This window comes from Somniosus microcephalus, chromosome 18 (assembly GCF_052327205.1).
Source record: "Somniosus microcephalus isolate GS21.2 chromosome 18, FLI_Smic_1.0, whole genome shotgun sequence".
NCBI lineage: Eukaryota > Metazoa > Chordata > Chondrichthyes > Squaliformes > Somniosidae > Somniosus > Somniosus microcephalus.
The window spans coordinates 31962010-31973105 of NC_141004.1; positions in this window are offsets into that span (position 1 = coordinate 31962010).

Genomic DNA, 11096 nt, shown 5'->3' on the forward strand with positions numbered 1-11096 from the left:
CCTCACCCTTCACTGTGCCACTTCAAATTGTGACCACACACATAGCAACAAATTCAAATATTCACATAACATTAATTTGTTACAACAGAATAAAAGAACAGAAACTTAACATTGATTTCTAGCAGAACACCCAAGTGAGTACCCCTGTGACTATTTATGTGGCAGCTTTCTCTTACATGTGCTGCTACGTGGTGCTACCTCTGTGGCTTCAGCAGATATAGAAGCAGCCTGCTCACTTCCAGGCTGTGCCTTCTTAGACACCGTCGGCAGTCATCCTTTGGGTTTTGGAGCCTGTGAGGGCCCCGCCAAAGTCTGCTCCTCCTGCGGCTACACAGGAGCAAACTCAGCCATCGCTGCCCAAGGAGGCATCTGGGTCTCTGACCGAGGGGTTAGCAAGGGGATGGCAGTTTGAGCGTTTGGAGAGGAGCCCCCACTTCCATGTCCCCTCCCACCATCATCCCTCTCATGGGCCACCCACACTTCTCTGCTAGAAAGTAGCTGGAGAGCACCTTGCTGCATATCAGTGGGGCCATGAGGACCCGTGTCTGTACTGACTGATGTAAGAAAACTACTAGGCACTTGGTCAGAGTATTAAACAAGGCTTTAATCGACTGTTTCACAACATGGAAGTCTAGTTATCCTTCACTAGTTCCTGTTTACAAAATGTCCCTGAGCAAGCTGGGCCTGTGCCCGAGTATTTATACTCTCCCTGGACAGCGCCACCAGCAGGCCGCCCAGTATATTTCATAAGTCATTTCTACATGAATGGCACGATTTATGTCATTGACATTCCTCATAATAGGGACGTCCATGAACCTCTTGTTCCTCTCTGTGATAGATGCTCATCTATCCTCCATAGATGACCATCTATTTAGAAGTGTTACCATGTTGGTCTGAGTCTGGTGATTTATGTCCTCCATGGAGGTTGCCATCCTTTCCATGGCGGTACCTACATTTGCCATTGCGTGCACCATGGCGTTACTCATATTTGACATGGACTCCTCCATTCTCTGCATACTCGCAGTCACCGTGGTTGCAAACCCAGTCATAGCCTCCTGCACTTGTTCCTGAAGCTCCAGCACTGCTCTCTTTCTGGATGGCCCCTGAGGCTCAGCGTCTACATGCATCTGAGCAGAGCTAGGAGTGTCCTGCGGCCTCTGACAAGGTCTCTCCACTGCTGTCCCTGTCTCCACCATCTGTTCTTGCTCACTCATGAGTTGTGAGACTCCAGGTGACAACACTACTCTATCTTGCATATGACCCGCCGAGGTGTGCGTCTCTGCGCTGGTGCAGGGTGCGCTCATTTCTGCTGATGCTGCTCTCTCAGAGGCTGGAGCATCCTCTGAGGAGTCCTCCTGCTCTTCCTCCTGGACAGTAGGGAGGGGGGCTCTTGATGGTCCTGTGGGAGAGTAAAGACATGAGTTAGACATGTGATATGTAGATTGCAGATGTGCATATGATGAACATTCAATTTCTATTGACATCAGATACCATATGAGTCACTCATGAATGCCAAATAAGATGGATGGGGAATTATTCTGTCACCAGATTTTTCTACTGAGCCCCTCTCTCCGTCCCCCACTTCGAGCTGTTCAACTGTTCCTGCAATGTCGAGAGCAGCCTCCTCAGCATGGGTGAGCTGTGAGAACGATGGTGGTCCTCCTCCTGTTCTCTCTCTCCCTCTTATTGTGGGTTCTCTTTTCCTGCAATGAGGGAAAGAAGTGAAGTTTCAGTGAGAGTGAAGGAATGAGTGTAAAGAAGGGATAGGATAGATGTTTAGAGAGGGACTATGATGGAGTGGGTTCCCATTACCAAATTTCCTCCTTTTGAGTTGTTAGTTGTTGTCATTGCATAACATTGAGGGTGGGTGTGAGGGGAGCATAGTAAGATGGGGAAGTGATTCTGTACATAGGGAGAGAGGGATGGGTGATGGGTGATGGCAATGCAGAGTGATGGGAATGTGATGACAGACACAGCAGAATTAAGGTAAGTGTGCTTTTATACTCACTTTTCCTGAAAGCAGGAGATCATTGAACCTCTTCCTACATCGGACCCAGGTGCGACTGAACACACACCTTGCAGTTACCACTTCGGCTATTTGCAGCCAGGCTGCCTTTGTCTGCTGAGGTGGTTTCCTTCTTCCATTCCCTGGAAATAGTACCTCCCTACGTCCTCTAACTCCCTCCACAAGAACATGGAGGGAGTCATCGTTTAAGCGGGGAGCAGCCTTTGGTCTCTCTGCAGACATCGTTGAAAGCGCCAACACTCAGCAGAAGCAAAAACGAAGTGAGAGCTAATGGAGACATGGCCCCCTTAAATACACCGGCTGCAAACTCATCATCAGAGCAGCTCAACAGACCCGCAGCTTGTGATCAGGGCGGGTAACGTGCACAGCGGGCTTAACTAGCCCAATTAACGGAACATTGTTTCAGCAGACCGGCTGGAGCCGGGAGCAGGACTAGAACCCTCCAAATACCAGTCTCGCCACCAACCCACCTCCACTTGGAAAATCCAGCCCTTTATGTGTGAACTTTTTACAATTATAAGTTCCTATGTCCACACCCATAAAGCCTTTTCCTATGTAAACTCATCACTGTGCAATCTCACCACTGGGTTCCCACAAATCACTCAAAATATTTCCTTAAATATTTTCAACTTCCATTTTTTAATCAGTAACTGAAATTTATAATGTCCAAAATAAGGTTTAAATAAGGAGTTGTGATTGCCTACACCCACCCCCACCCGCCCCCACCGTACACCGCTTCAACCCCTCCTCACGGAACTTACCTGAGGGACGCTGTCAGCGATGCAGGTGGCCCAAAATTGCCATCTTCTGTCGGACGAGCTGCCTGTGGAGGCACGACCACCGCCAGCAGCCCGCCCCAATTATTCAGCTGAGGCCCAAGGACTAATTTCCATCGATCCTTGGGCCTCTTGCTTTGGCTGTGTGCTGCCTCCGCAGCCCAGACTACTTTCTACCCCATAATGTTTGTTCTGATGCTATTGTGTATTAAAACAACCCAGCCCATTTTCTGTGGTGAAGCAGCTTTTTTAACCCCATATATGCAGGGACAGAAAGAAAGAAGTCAACAACATGATATGTCATAGATAAAATGCTTCATTTTTTTTGTAGTGGATTTGGGCCCTTTATACTTTAAACCTTCTTTTTAAATGGATTTTCAAAGGAAAATGGTAATATTATTTCCAGGAAATATGAAAACTATCTCATGGAATGTACATTCTGTGTGGTGTAAATAATGAATAGCATATGGAAATTGATACACCACCCACACAACCTAGAGAATGCAGAAAGTATTTCAGGTTGGAGAGTGGCAGTAATAATTCCCTTATGCAAGCTTGAGTGCTGGGGAATGCTTTGCTTTTGAATAGGGTTTAGGGATACCAGAATGAAATGATGTGTGAAAGAGAGAAGCTTCAGAAGAGTACATGGATGTACTGAGTAAACGTTTAAATTGACATAATTAACTTTAATCAAGTGCAGACTCAGTGTGCCAAGATAATGTCTTGGAGTTGTGGAGTTGTGTAGAGTAATTGGAAAAACTGTCATACTGCTGAGGGAAATGCATGAGGAAACAAAACGTTCCTCAAATACACAGCAGGTCTGTCAGCATCTGAAAAAATAGTCAGGCTAGTATTTCAGCAGAATGGAGAGCCATTTTAATGAACATGAACCTATCTTTTTCTTTCAGGCAGAGATTGGCATGCTGCGTTTCCAGCAGTTACCGTATTCATTTCAGATTTCCAGTATTTGCAGTTTTCACAGATTTCCTTAACCTAATAGATAATTTTTGAAGCTGGGGCTTTGAGAATCTTCCAGGTTCTGCGATGGAACCCAGAGGTTCTGTGAGGTCAGATTTCTGTCCATCTGACACTGACGTATCTTTGGGGCGATTTTAACCCTGCTCGTTCAGCAGAAACTTGGCGGGTGGGAAGTTAAAATCGCTCTGGCTCTTGCCGCCATGATTGCAACATCTGCAATTTGAAGCTTCTGCCCTGAGCAGGGAGAAAGGAGCCAACAGGGTCCTTCTTTATATATGCATGTTGTGGCCCGATGACATCATTGAGACCCGGCTGTAATTTTAACTCAGGCCTGAGCGAAGAATCCACCTGGAGTGAAAGTCAGGGTGTCTCAAGAATTCTATGTTATGTAATTTCTATATTTTCTTAATTTCTTCTCTCCCTAGTATGTTATTTCTATTCCTGTATACTAAAAAAATTCTGCAATGACAGTACTGTTTCCCTTCGGTGGCTGATTCTGGGCTTCAGACTTTATGACAGAGGGTGAATGTGCCAATTCTGAACAAAGGGTCCCCCACACAGAAAACTATTGGCCTAATACCTGTTCCATCAACTCATATAGTTACAGAAAGTACATTTTAAAGATCTATAGTATCAATGCTATTTGAACATTAACAGAAGTATAGTTCTCAATGGGTTAATACTAACTGGTTTATTTTTCTGCTGATACATACCACCTAATACAAACCATAGCCTCGTGACAGCATTATGTAAGTTGTTGTATCTGTAAATATGTAAGTGGATCTTTGTAGGTGGGAATCTCCTGCTGTTACACCTGCTGTGAGTCACATCATAAAACCTGCGACTACTAGTTGATGTACTGCATGCATATTAATTTAAAAAGGGCTAAAATATTGAGTGTGGATTCGTTTAATAGAAGGAAGCTGCAAGGTAGTTACTGAAGCTGAATTAACTGCAATTAGAAAGAAAGAAAGGCTTGCATTTATATAGCACCTTTCACAGCCACCGGATGTCTCAAAGTGCTTTACAGCCAATGACGTTCTTTTGAATTGTAGCCACTGTTGTAATGTGGGGAACGCGGCAGCCAATTTGCGTTTAGCAAGCTCCCACAAACAGCAATGTGATAATGACCAGATAATCTGTTTCTGTTATGTTGATTGAGGGATAAATATTGGCCAGGACACTAGGGATAACTCCCCTGCTCTTCTTCGAAATAGTGCCATGGGATCTTTTACGTCCACCTGAGAGAGCAGACGGGGCCTCAGTTTAATGTCTCATCCTTTCTCCCTCTTGTACTTATCTAGCTTCCCTTTAAAGGCCTCTATGCTATTCGCCTCAACTACTCCATGTGGTAGCAAGTTCCACATTCTAACCCCACTCTGGGTAAAGAAGTTTCCCCTGAATTCTTTATTGGATTTATTAGTGATTATCTTATATTTATGCCCCCTAGATTTGGAATGTAATAATATAATTGATTACTTATAAAAGTGTGAATCATTGATACTTGATGTATAGTTGATATTAGTGAGTCATTGGTTTTCATATAATTACATGGATTTCTAAGAAATATTGAGAAGCATTTTGGAAATACTAATTAATTTTCATCACAATGGATGGTCTGGTAGAATTAGTAAAGCTTCTAACATTGTTTTTTCTTATTTTGCTTTCTCTTTCACTTCAGTTTTTTGGTAGTTATATCCAGTGAATTTGCAATCTGACATTTCAACTATAATATCAAGAGATTCTTCACTGAAGTACTGAGTAACAACAAAGAATGCTGGATATACTCAGCAGGTCAGGCAGCATCAGTGGAAAGAGAAACAGAGTTAACGTTTCAGGCTGATGACGTTTCGTCAGAACTGGAAAAAGAAATAACAGGTTTTAAGCAAGTGCAAAGGCTGGGAAAGGCGGGCGGGGAGGAAAGAACAAAAGGGAAGGTCCGTGGTAGGGTTGAAGGCAGGAGAGATTAAAAGACAAAAGGGATGATGGTGCGAGGCAAAAGGAGACAAGTTAAGAAACAAAAGATGGGTCTAGAGGAGGTGTAAATGGGAATAGCAGAATCATCAACAGCTACCATCCAAAAAAATGGGGGCAGAGGTTATGATCTGAAATTGTTGAACTCGACGTTGAGTCTGGAAGACTGTAAAATGCCTAGTCGAAAGATGAGGTACTGTTTCTTGAGCCACTGGGCTTGTAGTAAATATTAATCAACCGCCTATCCCCAGAAATGGAGATTGAGCAGTCGGGGAAGAGAAGGGAAGAGTCACAAATGATAGCCTCCAGCCTATTATTAGTATATGCTAAAGTGCCACTGTCATGAATCATCTAAGAATATGCTAATAACTTTGCATCTACTCATACATCTGAAGCCTACATTCTAATCACTCTACACTTCCATCCCTCACTAGGGCGGCCTGAGGGTGCTCCACTTAGAAACATAGAAGATAGGAGCAGGAGTAGGCCATTCGGCCCCTCGAGCCTGTTCCGCCATTTAATGAGATCATGGCTGATCATCCAAATTCAGTACCCTGTCCCTGCTTTCTCCCCATATCCCTTGATCCCTTTAGCCTTAAGAAATATATCTAACTCCTTCTTGAATATATTTAATGAATTGGCCTCAACTGCCTTCTGTGGTAGAGAATTCCACAGGTTCACCACTCTCTGGGTGAAGAAATTCCTCCTCATCTCTGTCCTAAATGGCTTACCCCTTATCCTTAGACTGTGACCCCTGGTTCTGGACTCTCCGGCCATCGGGAACATCCTTCCTGCATCTAGTCTGTCTAGTCCTGTTAGAATTTTATAGGTTTCAATGAGATCCCCACTCATTCTTCTAAACTCCAGCCCAATCGACCCAATCTCTTCTCATACGTCATTCCTGCCATCCCAGGTATCAGTCTGGTGAATCTTCACTGCATTCCCTCCATGGCAAGAACATCCTTCCTCAGATAAGGCAACCAAAACTGCACACAATACTCAAGATGTGGTCTCACCAAGGCCCTGTACAACTGTAGCAAGACATCCTTGCTCCTGTACTCGAATCCTCTCGCTATGAAGGCCAACATACCATTTGCCTTCTTAACCGCCTGCTGCACCTGCATGCTTACCTTCAGCGACTGGTGCACAAGGACACCCAGGTCTCATTGCACTTCCCCTTTTCCCAATCTATTGCTGTTCAGATAATAATCTGTCTTCCTGGTTTTGCCACCCAAGTGGATAACCTTGCATTTATCGACATTGGGCAGATGCATGGCAGATGCAATATAATCACCCAACCTGTCCAAATCATACTGGAGTTTCTCTGCATCCTCCTCACAGCACACACGCCCACGCAGCTTTGTGTCATTTGCAAACTTGGAGATATTACATCTAGTTCCCTTGTCTAGATCATTAATATATATTGTGAATAGCTGGGGTCCTAGCACCGATCCCTGCGGTACCCCATTAGTCTCAGCCTGCCACTCGGAAAAAGATCCATTTATTCCAACTCTTTGCTTCCTGTCTGCCAACCAGTTCTCTATCCAAGTCAGTACCTTACCCCCAATCCCATGTGCTTTAACTTCACACGCCAATTTCTTATGCGGGACCTTATCGAAAGCCTTCTGAAAGTCCAAATACACCACATCTACTGGTTCTCCCTTATCTATTCTACCAGTTACATCCTCAAAAAATTCCAGTAGATTCGTCAAGCATGATTTACCTTTTGTAAATCCATGTTGATTTTGTCCGATCCTGTCACTGTTTTCCAAGTGCTCTGCTATTACATCTTTTTCCCCACTACCGATGTCAGGCTTACCGGTCTATAATTCCCTGTTTTCTCTCTACCACCTTTTTTAAATAGTGGGGTTACATTAGCTACCTTCCAATCCATGGAAACTGTTCCAGAGTCTATAGAATTTTGGAAGATGACCAGCAATGCATCTACTATTTCTAGGGCCACTTCCTTAAGTACCCTAGGATGTAGATTATCAGGCCCTGGGGATTTATCGGCCTTCAATCCCATTAATTTCCCTAACACCATTTCCCTACAAATACTGATTTCATTCAATTCCTCCCTCTCATTAGACCCTATGTTCCCCGACATCTCTGGGAGGTTATTTGTGTCCTCCTTTGTGAAGACAGCCAGTACACTTTACACCCAATCTCAGCCTATTACCATCTCGTCTAGCTTCTAACACCTTTTATTGTCTCTTTTTTACTTCTTTTGTTTCTTTTATTCTTTTGTCAGATCGCAGCCCTGCCTCCGATCTATCTTTTCTTTCCAGTTTTGAAGAAGGGTTCGACCCGAAACGTCAACTCAAATTTCTGTCCACGGATGTTGCCTGACCTGCTGAGTTTTTCCAGCATTTTCTGTTGTTATTATGTATTTAATTGGTCTGCCATTCCTTTGTTCCCCATTATAAATTCCCCTGATTCTGACTGCAGGGGACCTACGCTTGACTTCACCAATCCTTTTCTCTTCACATATCTATAGAAGCTTTTACAGTTTTTATGTTCCCTGAAAGCTTACTCTCATATTCTATTTTCCCCCTCTTAATTAATCCCTTTGTCCTCCTTTGCTGAATCTGCTCCCAATTCTCAGGTTTGCTGCTTTTTCTGGCCAATTTATATGTCCTCTCCTTCGATCTTATGCTATCCCTAATTTCCCTTGTTAGCCATGGTTGAGTCACCTTTTTTGATTTATTTTTATGCCAAACAGGGATGAACAAATTCTGTAGTTCATCCATGTGATAATAATAATAATAATCAACTTTATTGTCATTGTTAGTGCACAAGTGCAGTACAACGAAATGTAGGCTTGCGGCTCCCGAGAGTGTACATTTAGATTAAGACATTTAAACATTCAACATTCATTTGGCTTGTAATACATTAACATAAACATAATAAAGTGCATTGGCAGATGTGCAGGCTTTAGAGTTTATTTGTGGAGTTCAGTAGGATGACAGCCCTGGGAAAGAAGCTGTTCCTAAATCTGGTCGTTCGGGTGCGAATGCATCTGCAGCATCTCCCAGATGGCAGGGGGGCGAACAGACTGTGGCTGGGGTGGGTAGGGTCTTTGATGATGGTCAGTGACCTCCGTAAACAGCGTTTCTGGTAGATGTTCTCTATGGTCGGTAGCCGGGTGCCGGTAATGCGTTGGGCAGTTTTGACTACCCGCTGCAGGGCTTTCCGGTCATAGGAGCTACAGCTGCCATACCATACTGTGATACAGTTCGTCAGGATGCTCTCTATTGTGCAGCGGTAAAAGTTAGAGAGGATCAGGGGTGACAGGTTACATCCCTTCAGCCTCCTTAGGAAATATAGGCGCTGCTGGGTCTTCTTCACCAAAGAGGAGGTATTGAGGGACCAGGAGAGGTCTTCCGTGATGTGGACTCCGAGGAACTTAAAGCAGCCCACCCTTTCCACCACAGCCCATGGATGTGGATGGGGGTGTGACTTCCGCCTTTAGACTTCCTGAAGTCCACAATGATTTCCTTGGTTTTCTTGATGTTAAGGGCCAGGTTGTTATCGGCGCACCACTTCACGAGATGCTGGACCTCCTCCCTGTAGGCTGACTCATCGTTGTTGGTGATCTGGCCTACCACCGTGGTATCATCCGCAAACTTGATGATGGTGTTGGAACCATGAACAGCCGCACAGTCGTGGGTGAAGAGGGAGTAGAGGAGGGGGCTCAGCACACATCCTTGTGGGGCCCCCGTGTTCAGGGTCAGCGGGGGGGAGGTGTGGTTACCTAATTTGACAGACTGGGGTCTGTTTGTTAGGAAGTCCAGGGTCCAGTTGCAAAGGGAAGTGTTCAGGCCAAGAGTGTGGAGTTTGGTGGCCAGCTTGTTGGGGATGATAGTGTTGAATGCTGAGCTGTAGTCTATGAACAGCATTCTGATATAGGTCTCTTTACCGTCTAAGTGATTCAATGCAGACTGTAGAGCAGTTGTGATTGCATCCTCCGTTGATCTGTTTGCACGATAGGCAAACTGGTGTTGGTCAAGAGAGGCAGGAACACTGGCTTTGATGTGAGCCAGGACCAGTCTCTCGAAACACTTCATTATGATGGGTGTGAGTGCGACAGGTCGATAGTCGTTCAGACACGTCACTGCCGTTTGCTTTGGCACAGGAATAATGGTAGTGGTCTTGAGGCATGTAGGGACTACTGCCTGGGCCTTTAAATGTTTGTCATTGCCTATCCACCATCAACCCTTTAAGTAACGCTCCCCAATCCATCCTAGCCAACTCGTGCCTCATACCATCATAGTTTCCTTCATTTAAATTCAGGACCCTAGTCTCTGAGTCAACTACTTCACTCTCCATCTTAATGAAGAATTCTATCATATTATGATCACTCCTCCCCAAGGGGCCTCGCACAACAAGATTGCTAATTAATCCTTTCTCATTACATAATACCCAGTTCTTCTTTGAACAGAGGCTCAACCAGTTCCCATCCACCGCCTCCCTCCTCTGCCTGGCTGAACTTGTCTCATATTGAACAACTTTTTTGACCCCACTCACTTCCTCCAAATCAAAGGTGTTGCTATGGGAAATTGCAACATCATCCATTTTGTCTTTTAATCTCTCCTGTCTTCCACTCTATTACGGACCTGTTTGACTAATCTAATTGAATTTTTTGATGAAATAACAGAGAGGATGGATGAAGAGAATGTAATGGATGTTGTCTACATGGATTTTCGGAAGGCGTTTGACAAAGTACCACATAGAAGGCTGGTTAACAAAATTGAGGCTCATGGAGTAGGTGGGTCAGTGGCAGCTTGGATAAGGAATTGGCTTAAGGACAGAAAACAGCGAGTTGTGGTAAATGGCTGTTTTTCAGACTGGAGGATGATAAACAGTGGTGTTCCCCAAGGGTCAGTACTGGGGCCACTGCTTTTTTTGATATATATAAATGACCTGAATATTGGAATACAGAGTAGAATTTCTAAATTTGCCGATGACACCAAACTTGGGGGTGTGGCAAACAGTGAGGATGATACCAATCGAGTACAACAGGACATAGAAAGGCTAGCAGAATGGGCAGACAAGTGGCAGATGGAATTTAATACAGAGAAGTGTGAGGTGATGCATTTTGGCAGAAGGAACAGGGAGAGGCAACATACACTTAATGGCACAGTTTTACAGAGAGTGCAGGGACAGAGGGACCTGGGAGTTAATGTGCATAGGTCCCTGAAGGTGGCAGGACATATTGAGAGAGTGGTTAACAAAGCATATTGGGTCTTGGACTTCATAAATAGAGGTATTGAGTACAAAAGTAGAGAAGTTATGCTGAACCTTTATAAAGCACTGGTTAGGCCACAACTGGAGTATTGTGT